The sequence below is a fragment of the Apis florea genome, unplaced genomic scaffold, assembly GCF_048593485.1.
Source record: "Apis florea isolate Af1SG1 unplaced genomic scaffold, ASM4859348v1 contig_1794_pilon, whole genome shotgun sequence".
NCBI lineage: Eukaryota > Metazoa > Arthropoda > Insecta > Hymenoptera > Apidae > Apis > Apis florea.
The window spans coordinates 1,834,530-1,847,818 of NW_028256482.1; the positions used below are offsets into that span (position 1 = coordinate 1,834,530).

Consider the following 13,289-nt stretch of genomic DNA (forward strand, 5'->3'; position numbering starts at 1 on the left):
CATGCTTGTATCGTAATTAACTAATTAACTCGAATAAAAATTATATGAATTGACAATCTGCCGTGTATGTATTTCGTTCCTTCGAAATGAAATGATATCACGTATAATAATTGTAACAAGCAAAATAACTTCGTTAAAAGCATTTGTTGCAAATGACATTGCGTGTGTGCGTGTAAAACAAAAGAAATCGGTTCGACCATTTCGAGAGACATGCAAAATCAAGAGCTTTGAGAATTTAAATTTAAATGGTAAAATTCTTTTACCATTTTAAAAAGACATTCTGCAATATGTAATATCGCGGTAATGAAATAATTACGATAATTATTTTCACGAATAATATTTATTAATAAAGTTTTATTCATTAAATAATTTAATTTTTTGTATCCTTCTAGATAATTGTGAAATTTTGCTGTCATTAATTTGCGCGTGCAAATTATAACGATGGAGTGTTTCGTAATGAAACTGTATATTTGTGAAACGTTATTATTCTTCAAACCTTTTTTTTTTTTTTTTTTTTTTTTTTTGTAACTCTTTAAAAACTTAAATTCAAGTATCGAGTTAAACGAAATCAATTTTAACCCTTAAGAGTTTAAATTCAAGAAATTTGCGTATAAAGAGGATCGCTAAGGTTCAAAAAGTTCGATACAAAAAACGTTTAAAGCTGCACAAAGATCAATTTGAACAATTTTATTAGCCTCTCAATATTAAAACAATTTGAGCCATGTTTAAATAACATAAAAAAATTTTTTAAAAAAATATTCATTTGCGAAAAATCTAAATTATCCTGTTTGGGGCTTTCTAGTTTTAAATTTGATCTAATCAATTATCTTTAGACGTTTGATTGTCAGTCGTTTTATTATTTTTCTTAAATTTATTTTTCACTTCAAGTTTTAGTATTATTACATTTCCTTTATCAATATTCTTTATTTTTGCAATTATATGCGATATATATAATACATATCTAATTTTTATCATTATATTATAATCATATATGTATATATATTATTCGTTTATAAGAAATTTTCAGTAAAAGAATACTAAATAATAAATATATTATATTTTCGCCAAGTAATTATTTTTAAAAATTTTTTTTAAAAATGGAAATATCTTATTTTTTTTCTATTCTCGATTATTTTTCTAAATCATATATTGCTATGTCAAATGAGATTTTTTTTTCTATTGAATTCTATTATATTTCATTTAAAAAGAAAGAAAGATGTTTCATTTACATCATATTTGTAAGCGTTTTATATATTTTACGTAAAAACAAAATTAATTTACAAATAGTGTATCTTTTATGCACGATCCTGAATCTTCTTTCATAGATAGCGAAATGTTTCATAAATCAATTCTTTATTTCAAACTTTCTGATGAAATATTTCGTATACTAATGAAAAATTCACGAGATATCTCGTCCATCGTAGCATCGTATAGATGGCGTCATGATGGCGAGATATCTCGTTCGCAATATCTATGACATCATAAAGTCGAAATATCTTATTCTCTTAACAACGAAAGAATTAACAATCATATAGCATTTATATAACATTCACAATAATATACATTTTGATAAAGAAAATTTTTTTGTAAAATATATACAGCGATACGATTATTTATTAAAATAAATATAAATCAATTGTTCGAAAATTAAAAAAATAACTATTGAATAGTAAATAACAATGAGATAATTCTAAAGATAAAGAGAAAATAACAAGTAAAAGAAATAAAAACAAGTTATAATAGTTTAGACAACTAGAAAGAAAGTTTTATCGTTCTTTTTAGAGATAAGAGAATGTACAAATGTATATCTTAAAAAAGTATTTTTCTTGAAAATGATAAACACAACGTGAAAAGTGACAGAAAAAAAAATTTGTATTATCTTTTCTAAATAATATATTGATTTATATAAATTTTTTGTGGTTGCATTTTTTTTAAAGATAAGACAAGATCAAAAGTAAGACAAACAATTAAATCATTTTGTAATATCGTATTCATTTGTTACATATATTGAATAATAAAATAAAAAAAAAAAACATTATTAGATAAAACAGATGTATTCTGATGGTTAAGATATAAAATTGTGTGTGATAATTTATACTTACAATTATTATATATTTTCACACATTTTCAAAGAAGTTATAATGATTATGAATAGAAATAAAATTTTTTATTTTTTTCCACTTTCCTAATCATCCTTTTCCCAAGATTCTTCTTTTGAATTATTATTCATTTCCATATCTTAAAAATAATATCGAAGAAAAACTTTTTCATTTCTCAAAATATGTATATGTAACATTGTGTAAACGATAAAATGATAAATATGTATGATTATTTCGATTATTTTGAAAAATATGAATTCGTTTAAGTTTTAAAAACACAATAGAGGCCGCATAAGAAGAAGTGAAAACAATTTCCCTAGATAACTTGAAAAGAGATGTTAGAAAATGAATAAAGACATAGAAAATATATATATAAAAAAAAAAAAGAAAATATTCCCTAATAATTATATAATAACTGTATAATAATTAATAACATGTAGCAATTAGAAAATAATACGGAATAATATGATGTGCGCGTGGAAAATGAAGTGATCTTGGGGAAGAAAAGGTGATCAGATACGAAAACTGGACTTAACGAATGGAAATATAGAATCGTTGGAATATATGGAGGAATAAGAACGAGAAAGCAAAAAAAAAAAAAAAAATATGGCATAACGGTGTGTTCAAAGGAGAGTAGAAAGGAGAAAAAAAAAGGGGGAAAAAAAAAAAAAATGATTGAAGGTTGGATGAGCAAAGGAAAATGAAAAACCGGAGAGGGGGGAAGATACAGAGTGGAAAAAGTACGCGAAAATGGAGACAGCGAAGAAAACAGAGGATTGGACGTTACGTGTGCAAGGATTAAACTCGAAAAAGAAAACAAGAAAGAAAAAGAAGAGAAACGGGGGAAAGGGGATGAAATAGAGAGGACCGAGTTTTGAAAGTAGGAAGGAAAGTAGAAAGGGAAGTGGATATGTTCGTGAATCGGGAAAAGAGAATGAAGGAGAATAGTGCGGTACGTGTACATGTTCGAGGAGAAGCGAAAAGAGAGAACTAGAGAGAAAGAGAGAGGAATTGTGGAGAAGAACGAGGAGGAGAAGGTGCGTGCACGTGTATATGTGACGGAGAGAAAGAGTGAGGAGAGAGAGAGAGGTGAGGAACGAAGAGAGAACACGAGGGAGAGAGAAAGGGAGAGAAACAAGGTACACGGATGGGTCTCTGGTTGCCATGGTGACCACCGTCGCCTAAAGCTATGCTTTTATTGATTCCAAGCCGCAAACAATGTACAGGAGTGGATGTTTCGCTCTGTTCTCTCTCTATCCGTCTGGATAGTGAGGTATTAACGTTCCCCGAAATACCGATACTTATGAGCACGTGCCCTAGAAAAGCAGGATCACGCGAAGAGTCTTTCGATTAATTTGCAGCAGACAGATGCTTTATATCTATCTTTCTGTTGGATTTCAAAGATTTCATACAGTTTCATATTTAGAACGGTTCGAATCTGGCGACCTCTCACGCGTTCGAATTTTGATTCAGAGTCAAGAGTAGAGCATTAAGAGGCCCTAGCACAAAGAGCCTGGGAAATTTATGAAATCTGAGAAAGAAATATTTCGAAGAGAAGTTGGACAGTTTTCGGACGAATAAGATTATTTTGATTATCGTCAAAGATATTTCTTCAGATAAAACAATTACTTTGAATTTTTTTTGAATGACAATATACTCTTAATTCGATAACATTGTTGCTGGTGTAAGGAATTCAATATAAAACGTAACTGTAAGATAAAATGTTATTGTAAAAAATTTTGTGGTGCCCTTTTCTCACCGATGCTTATTTTGTTTATTAATTAATTATTCGCTATTAAAATACAAATATGAGATACAACATGAGAATGTGAGGCAAGATCATAATGATGAAATTTTTGACGATAATTAAGATTTGAAGAAAATGAAGATCACAATGATAGTTGGTATCCTTTATATTTTTTTTTGACACAATGGGATGTTTTTGTATTTCAATGAAATTCATCTAATTTGAAGGAACTAAAAAATATAACTTATTGTGCATTAATCGTAATTTCAGATATTAATGGAAATTTGAATGTTATATTTGATTGTGATGTAATGGCAAACAAGTAAAATGACGAATAAATAATAATACGAGAAATACTTGGAATTTATTAATATTATTAATAAATAATGAAATTTCAATCATTTGTCTAGTACAAATTTAAAAAGAAGAAAAAAACTTAAGAAAACTAAAATTTGACATTGTGATTGTATAGAATTTATGTGTAATTGCTAAAAGAAAAAAATTAAATTTATTGTCATTTATTTGAGATCTTTATGCTATTTAATACTTTAATACAAAAGTTGCTCTAAATTCTCATTTATTTGATTTGTCTTAATTTAAAAAATCTATTCACAAGTTTGTTATAGTAAATTGTTTTAAAAATTTCTTAAAATAATTAACTTTATTCGTTTGTCTATAACTATTCTGCTTATACTATTTGTACCAAAAAACAAAAAGAAATTTGATAATAGTATTTGTCAGTTTACAAGAAATTACATAGTATATTTTATATATAATGCTTAATGTTAAAATTTAATTTGTTACTATATTTATTGAATTTATTGATGTTAAGTACTTAATCTATCGATAGTTTACGTGACTTGTATACACAGAAGAAATTTAATTTTAGACATTTATTATGTTATATATAATACTTAATTTCTGATAAATGCTAGAAGACTATGTTAAAAGATAATAAATACTTTTTGGTCAATTTTATAATATAATTTTAATTATTGATTTATCATTAATTCATATACATATAATGACATTCAAAATAATCGAAGAAAATAACCATAAATTCTCAAATCAAATATCTTAAAACCAGAAGATCAAGTTGGAAAAATCGATAACAATAAAAAGTGTTTGTTTCTTCTCGGGAATCTAAATTAATCATGAAAATTCCTATTAAAAAAAAAAAGTAAATTAATCGCAATAAATTAAAAAACTTTATGATCTTGGTACAATGACAAGATCAACTTCAAATAGTATCTTTCTAAACAATTTTTGTTTAACGTTCAATGGCACTGATCTGAACGTATGCATCATAAAGATTTCTTATTCTATGGCGATTGATTCATACGGTTGCGTTATGATCTTTTTCAAGAAAGATGAAAACAAATTTTCCACATAATTTTTTCCTTCATGTGTACATGTATCATCATCAACGTGCAAAACCATTTTACATTTCGTTGCATTTTTTGCAATTTTAAACTTTTTTTTTTTTGTATTTATCAAAAATCAATATCCGCCATCGAGGACACTCTTTGATTTTTGATGCCGCACCAAGGATATCAAAACATTTATTTCGATAAAGTTTAGTTTCCAGATATATACATATGGATCAAGATAATCCAAGTTAAATTTAAATAATTCCTAAAAATTAAATGTTTCTAAGTTGAAACACCTTGCATACGATATAATTATTAAAAAAAAAAAAAAAAAAGAAAATAGAAGAATTTCGAACGAATTACGAATATCTCTATCGAAAAGGAATTTTTTTTTGAAATGGGTAATCTGTCTCACAGGATTGTTGTTTGCCCGCGGTGCACCGAAAAATCAAATCTTTTCTCTTTATCCGTAACCACCTATTCAAAATCGAATCAATAACAATGAGTGGAACTACTGATGCGAAAGTCAGATCGCGATTGAGTTTTCTACCCGATTACAACGAGCGGGACCTCCTATCGTGATATCTGGATGAACTGTACCGCCTAGGGAATGCGTTTCGTACGACAGAAACGTGTTCCTTCGATCTGCAAAACAGCTTGCATTTATATCCATTATTGGTTAAAAGTTCGATCGTAGGATGATTTTGAAAAAAAAAAAAAAAAAAAATTGAATGACAGTAAATATTCAAACGTTGCTCAATATTATTTATATATGCAGAATGATCTCAATATTGAAATATTATTCCAATTATATTAGGTTGTTACACGATTATTGTTACATGATTGTGCGATCTGATAAGTGTGTAAAATGATTCAGAATTAAGTGACTAAATGCAGTGTTAAATAATATTTGTTGCACGCCAATTTAAAGTTTAACGATTGATTGTAATTTGAATAATGTTTCGTTGAATTGTTTTGTTGAATGAAAAAGTAAATTGTATATTGTAATAAACTATTCTTTAAAATCGAATTCGAATGTTCTTCTCACATATAAAGAAGTGTATAAAATTTTTTGATACTTTTAAAAAAATTATGTGCATTAAAAGAGGGAAATTTATCATTGAAAAATTTTAATATAAAAAAATGAAACATTAAAAATTGGCAAATATAAACGTAAGATACAAATCAAGAAGTTAATTAACAACAATAAATTAAATATTTTAATTGTGGATATTATTAACACTGTAAAATATATATATCAAATTTTGATTAATGTTAATTTCAATGGAACTATCGATGTTAAAATTCTCATTCAAAATTAGATTATATTTTGCAATAATTTAAATAAGTATTTAATTTAAAAACCTAATCTATCTTAACCAAACTTAATCTTATCTAATTTAATTCTAAATGATTATTCAGTTATCAAAATGATCCATTATTCGAATATAGAATAAATAATGTATGTATGTATTTAAATTATCTAACAATGTTCTATATATCTTAGAATATAAAATATTAATTTATTTTTTTGCAATTCATTTCTATGTTTGTAATAAATATTCATATTTTAAAATTATGTAATATCTAGTTATTTTATATTCACAAATTTGGCTCTTTCTGATTGAAAACTTTTTATTCGATAAGATTTGTTTCTTAATTAATTCAAATAATTAAATTTGTATTGTTGTTAATTTTGTGAAGCTTTTAAATTTCCATGGAATTTTCATTTTATTATTTTTATTTTTATTTTTCCAATTCTACAAAAAGAGAGGTAAAAAGAGAAATTTAAATAAATCAATTTTTTATTTCGATAATTTACAATAATTTCGATATCATCTTCATTAAATTTTATGTAAGCAAACGTGGATTTTGTTAACGAAAAATAAAATATAAATTTTCTTTATAGCAAAATGATAAATATAATAAATATTTTAAATTTTTAAAAAACTTTCAAATATCTGAGTAATAGAATAGAAAAAACATAGATTGATCTTTCTTATTTGATCTTTTTTATTTTATTGTTAAAAATTAGTTATATATTCTTCAATAATTTTTTCTAATAACAAAAATTTTTTAAATATTCAATATTATAGTTTAATGAATGAGATTTGATTATGATAAACAATTAAATTTTTTATTTATCCTATAGATATATATGTAATATCATAATAAACGACTAAAATAAATATTTGATCATCAATCAATGATTTACTATTAAAATTCTCTTGGACACGAAATTGATATTTGAATATAATCTCAGATCTAACACCAACATGATTTAATCGATAATGATATTTAATTAACATGATAGGCATTCATGTGTATCAAAGAAAATTATGTAATTAAATTTCGATGAAAAAATAACTATTGGTAATATTTTTAATCAAAAAATTTTTGACGATTAATTTTTTTCAATAAGAAGAATATAATTTTAATAAATGCAATTAAAAAATTGGTAATCAATATTTTCATATAAAATATGATGTAAATGTCAATGAACAAATATGTCATTATTCAAATGTCAATGAGATGGAATTTGTATGGAAATATTATACAAATACTGAAAATACTTGTTTAATAAACAAGCATTGAATCTATATCAGCATACATTAGTATCGTGACTAATAATTTTCCAATAAATTTTGCTATCGTTAATTTATTTTTGATTATATTTGTCATTATTAAAATCTTATTTTATCATCCTGTATAATTATTTTTATGTTATTTTAAAATAATATACTTTCCTCTGTAATAAATATTATAATTGGACTTAATAATTGTATTACCAATAAATACGTAACATATACAAAATAAATAATTTTTATCTGTTATATTGATACTTTTCAATCCCTAAATTAAATAAATATAATAGTTTACTAATAAAACAAAAATAAAATAATAAGATAGCAATGGAACAAGGAAATATAAAACATAATTGGAATTATGTAATTATATTTAAGAATAATCTACAAAGAAAGAAATCTGAAGAAGAAAATGAAGATATTGAAGATAAAAAATAAAAAAAAAAAACATAACTGATATAAATTACGTTTTTAATTATGTTTAAAAATAATTATCAAAGAAAAAGAATCTTAAAGTAATCAAATGAAAGTACACCAATACATCTAAATATTTATATATATCCTTTAACGTGATATTCTGTTTAACATGAGATTAAACTGAATTAATTACTTAACAAAGCTTAAGTTTATTCATTTCAAAAACAAGACGTAAAAATACATAATAACAATACACAAAATAAAAATTTTCGAGTTTTCTTATAACATTTACAGGTTATGTTAAAAAATAATTAACAAAGAAAAAAATTTTAAATCAATCAACCTATCATAATTATTTCACATCCAAATGTTTATATAAAATAATATTTCATTCGATACGTTAAATTAAATTAATTATTCAATGAAGCTTAAGTTTATTCATTTCAAAAACAAAACGCAAAGAAAGTTTTAAATTTGTTCGATGTAATATTTTTAAGGTTAGGTTACTTTTTAAGATTTTTCATTTGCACACAGAAAAACATTTGACACGAACTTAAGGATTAAGTTTCCATGTTTCTCCATAACTTTTCAGATTACTTCCGCGGATGATTTGAAAGCCGCTTGGAACGTGCTTGCTAGTTTGAACGTAATACCATTTAAAGCTTAATTAAATGTCAGAGGACGAAGTTAATTAAAGATTTAAAAAGTCGTTCAGAAGGTATCTACCTCATTGACTACGTAAATACCAAGTTGTTCTTCAACTTTCAGTGAATTTCCATTTTTTCCATCCACCTTTTGTTACGCATTAACGCTTTATTTAAATTTACCTGTATTGTAATTTAAACTATTTGTTATCCGTGATTTTAATAAATAATAATATTTTTGTTTTTCATAATTGTATGTGTAATAAGTTTTGAAACGCGAATCTGTTCTAAAAATGGATATGCACCGACATTTGTAGATGAAATTAAAATTTTCTTGTCATATAAAAATAATTTAATTAATAAAAACAATGTTTAGTTAACAAATAATGTTTCAAAATTCTAATTATTCATATTAATTTTCAATTCACTTATTATAATTTAGTTAATTAATATCTACACAAGATGTTAATTAATATCTATCAATAATCTTTGATCATCTTGAATATTATTTTTAAAGATCGAAAAACTTTTTTTAGAGAATTATATAGTATCAGGAGGATACCAATATACAAATTACTTAATTTTTTTTAAAAGTGACGAAAATTTTAAGGTACATCTCATTTTTTTAAATGAATGCTACATTTTTTTGTTTTTAGTAATTGTTTTCATACAATTTCAATATTGTCTAAGTTTTAAAGTAATTAAAAAGGAAACTTATAAAGAGATGTAAGAGATATTCGAAGCAATAGTTATTCATATCGATTATACTTTCATTAAAAATATTAAATTTTAAGTAATGTTTCAGAATTTATAGAACATATAAGCAGATAGATAAAACACACGCTACATTGATTTACATATTTTTGAAAATATCAAATTTTTATTCGATACATTTTTATTCAAAATAGATTTTATTTAGTAGAATCAATATTATAAATTATAAGTTACATATTGGTTGCGATGATTTTGTATAAATAATAAATAAAGAAAAATATCCACAATTTTATATGTATGATATAGATTTGCATTTTTCAATATAAATTGTGAATTTTATATCAAAATGTGAATTCGAAAATATACATTCACATATTATAATATTTTTGAATTTTTAATTTTAGAAAATTGATTTGAAAATTTCAAAAATTTTAAAAATTCCAACAATGATAGATTTGCAATTGTAACAGAATGCAATAGAATTACTTAGGAAATAAGAAAATTATAAAATAATTAATTAATTAATTAATCCAATCTAAACGTCATAAAAAAAGTTTATGGACAATTTTATGGAAATAAATTAATTCGAGAAAGCAAAAAATTGCAAAATGAAAATACGAGAAACAATTACATTATCCTGATAAGTTAATAATTGTCGTAAAATATATAAAAGTGAAAGTAATAGTCATAATATAAATAATTTCTATCTTTTATCAACTTACAATGAATGAATATATATACCTTTTACCAACACTTCTCCTAGACAAATATTTTTTTCCAATTATATTATTTTTCATTGTTCTTTCTTTCATAATAAAGAAAAATAATTTTTTTTTTTGGATTTATTATACATATCAAATTTACCTAACATCCTTATACACTTTTAACCTTACCTATCAATCTGTCTTAAAAAGAAAAAAAAAAAAAAAAAGAACGATTAAAAACAATACAAAATCATTAGAGTTTATTAATTCAATCCTTTCCGCGCAACATTACATTACAATTTTGTTTTTAAAATTTCAATGAAATTTTACAAACTGCAACTACAACACTACAAAATATTTATATAATAAGATCATTCGTGAAATTTCACACGTAAATTTATTACGAATTACGAGTTTATCCTATATAATTGAATTAATTTATCCGCTTGGGTAAAAAAAAAAGAAAAAAAAGAAAAAGAAAAACAACAACGATATAATAATTCCAGAACACTCGAAAATGGCCAATTCCCTTTTAAGTAATCCTCCAATGATAGAATTTCATTTTGACGAAATTGTTTACCCGGTCGCAAAAGCTTGGCTGGTGCATTGGCCCTACCTGTTGACCCACGCGTTCAAACTTTGCTCGACCGGTAACAAGCAAATCCTGCGGACTCCGCGGTGTTTTTTTTTTTTTTTTTTTTTTTCCGGCTGCCAGAAATCAGGTCACGCGCTTTTCATACAAGTATTTCGCCGGTTAAAGCCACTTTTTCTCTTCTCTCTCTCTCTCTCCCCCTCTCTTTTTTCTCCTTCCTTTTTTTTTTTCTTTTTTTTTTTCCCCATTTCGGGCCAGCCGCTCGATTGAGGTGTGTCGCATTCTGACGCATGAAAATGGCCCAAAGGGATGCGCCAGCCATGATCGATGCTCCATCCGATCGGAGACTACCGAAACTGCCCGTCAAATAATATATTCATAGCTTCCGGATGGTTGAACGCGACTCTCGAAATCCTCCTCCCCTCCCTCCACACACCAGCCTCACCGACCACCCTCCATTCCGCGTATCACCCTGCGCTGCATCCGCACGCAAATCGACTGTCGAATAATTATCGAAAATACACGGTTGAACAGCTTACTTTTCTCTCTTTGTCTCCCTCTTCCTTTTTCCATTCGGTCTCTTTTTCCTCTCCTACTCTCTTCTTTTGCAATAGCGTCGGTTTTGGCGAATCGGTGGAAATTAAAAAAAGAAGAAGAGAAATTGAAATGAAAAATGAATGGAGAAAGAGGAACGGAAGAGGTAAAGTTCTATGAATCTATTTCCGATGGAATGTAATAATTTAAAGAAATTGTCCTTTTGAAAATTTTCAGAAAAAGAAGTGGATATGATGAAAGTAATTTTGAATTGGATTGAACTTTGTTGATACAAATTTTTGAATATGAGTCGAATATCAACTTAACAATATCTCGTGTGAATCAATTAGGAAAAAGTTTTAGTATAACAGTATCCTTAAGAGAGAATGGAGGGAAAAAGAAATTTAAATTTAATACCTTTGAAATACGATAATTTAAAAATTATATCGAAATTATATCGAGAACTATTGTCGAAATTATTATTAAAACTGCTTTGCAAAGTAGAAACGAATTCATTAATTAAAATTCGAAATCGAAGAAATCTTATAGTCGTGGTTAAGGTAGATCAGATTAATTAAAAATTATTTTCATCAATTACCATACTTTATTTACACATTATCTGTATATATTTATAAGAAAGTAATTAGGAAAAGTTTATTAATATCATCTCAAAAATAAACGCATATAAATTAATAAAATCGATATTTTTTGAAATTATTTCTTTTCACGTAATCATAATTTTTATCATGGATATATTATATTCTATATTTGATTTATTTTGATTGTTATTGATATTTTGTATAATATATTTCATTATTTCAATATCAAACAATCCATTGTTTAAATAAATATGGAATATAATGTATTATATAATCAATAGCTAAACACAGTGTATCGTTTATATCCTCTTTATGAAAATCACTTATTACCTGTTCTTGTTTCTATCCTTATACTTATCAAATAAATCGAACGAATATAATGAAATAATCGTAATAATTTGATCCAAATATTCGTCGATAAATTTCTCGAACGAATAAATATAGATCGCATTTCTATTGTAATAGTAAATTTTATAGGAGTAGATGCTATAAATGCGGACATGTCGCGATAAAAGATGAAATAAAGTGCATTGTTTCATTCAAAATCAATCCCCTCTGAATGTACTTAATTCGATAAAAGCGTGCACATTGATGTAGATTTTACAATTTTGTAATAACATTATGCTGAAAATCATTCAAGAACAGTATAAACTGTTAAAGAGAAAGATACATATATATATATGTATATATTTATTAACGAAATGAATCATGTAATTAATTATTTTATGTTATCTCACATGCAGAATTTATAAAATCTGTTTGCTTTTGAGAAATCGTTATCCGATTTAACAATTTAATTTTTTCCAATGATTATTATCTAATTATATTACGAGGCAATATCGATTGTATTATTTATAAAAATTAATCAACATAAAATGAACGTATCATTAAAATTTCAACGATACGTTTTAACTCTAACGTAACATAAATCTTTGAATAAGCCTTTTTTAAGATTATCAGTTTTTAACAATAGAAACGAAATTATTATTTCACGTGGAAAAATTTTAAATATTCTTTCGAGTAACATATAATTTGATTGATACAAGTGATTATGATTATTATATTCTTCATTTATATACTCATCATTCAGTAATTGAAAATCAAATTTAATGAATTATCGAATCTTCAAAAATTTAATATCATGAAGTTTTATTATTTTTTTATATTTTTAGTTTTACATACACGCTTTATGAATGACTCTATAAATTAGAATTATTTTTTAAAAATTTTCTCTTACATTATTATTGAATTTGACGTTTATTGGCTTGAATATGTATTTGTAAT

The 13,289-nt window shown here is 25.1% G+C and overlaps 1 long non-coding RNA gene across 1 annotated transcript; it reads right to left on the minus strand.

Moving 5' to 3' along the window:
• Positions 1–8,407: 8,407 nt before the first annotated feature.
• On the minus strand, positions 8,408–9,149 carry LOC147658643 (uncharacterized). Its single transcript, XR_015293415.1, has 2 exons — positions 8,945–9,149; positions 8,408–8,853 (listed from the first exon to the last, which is right to left on the minus strand). It is a non-coding gene; the product is annotated as an uncharacterized LOC147658643 (long non-coding RNA).
• Between the last annotated feature and the right edge of the window lie 4,140 nt (positions 9,150–13,289).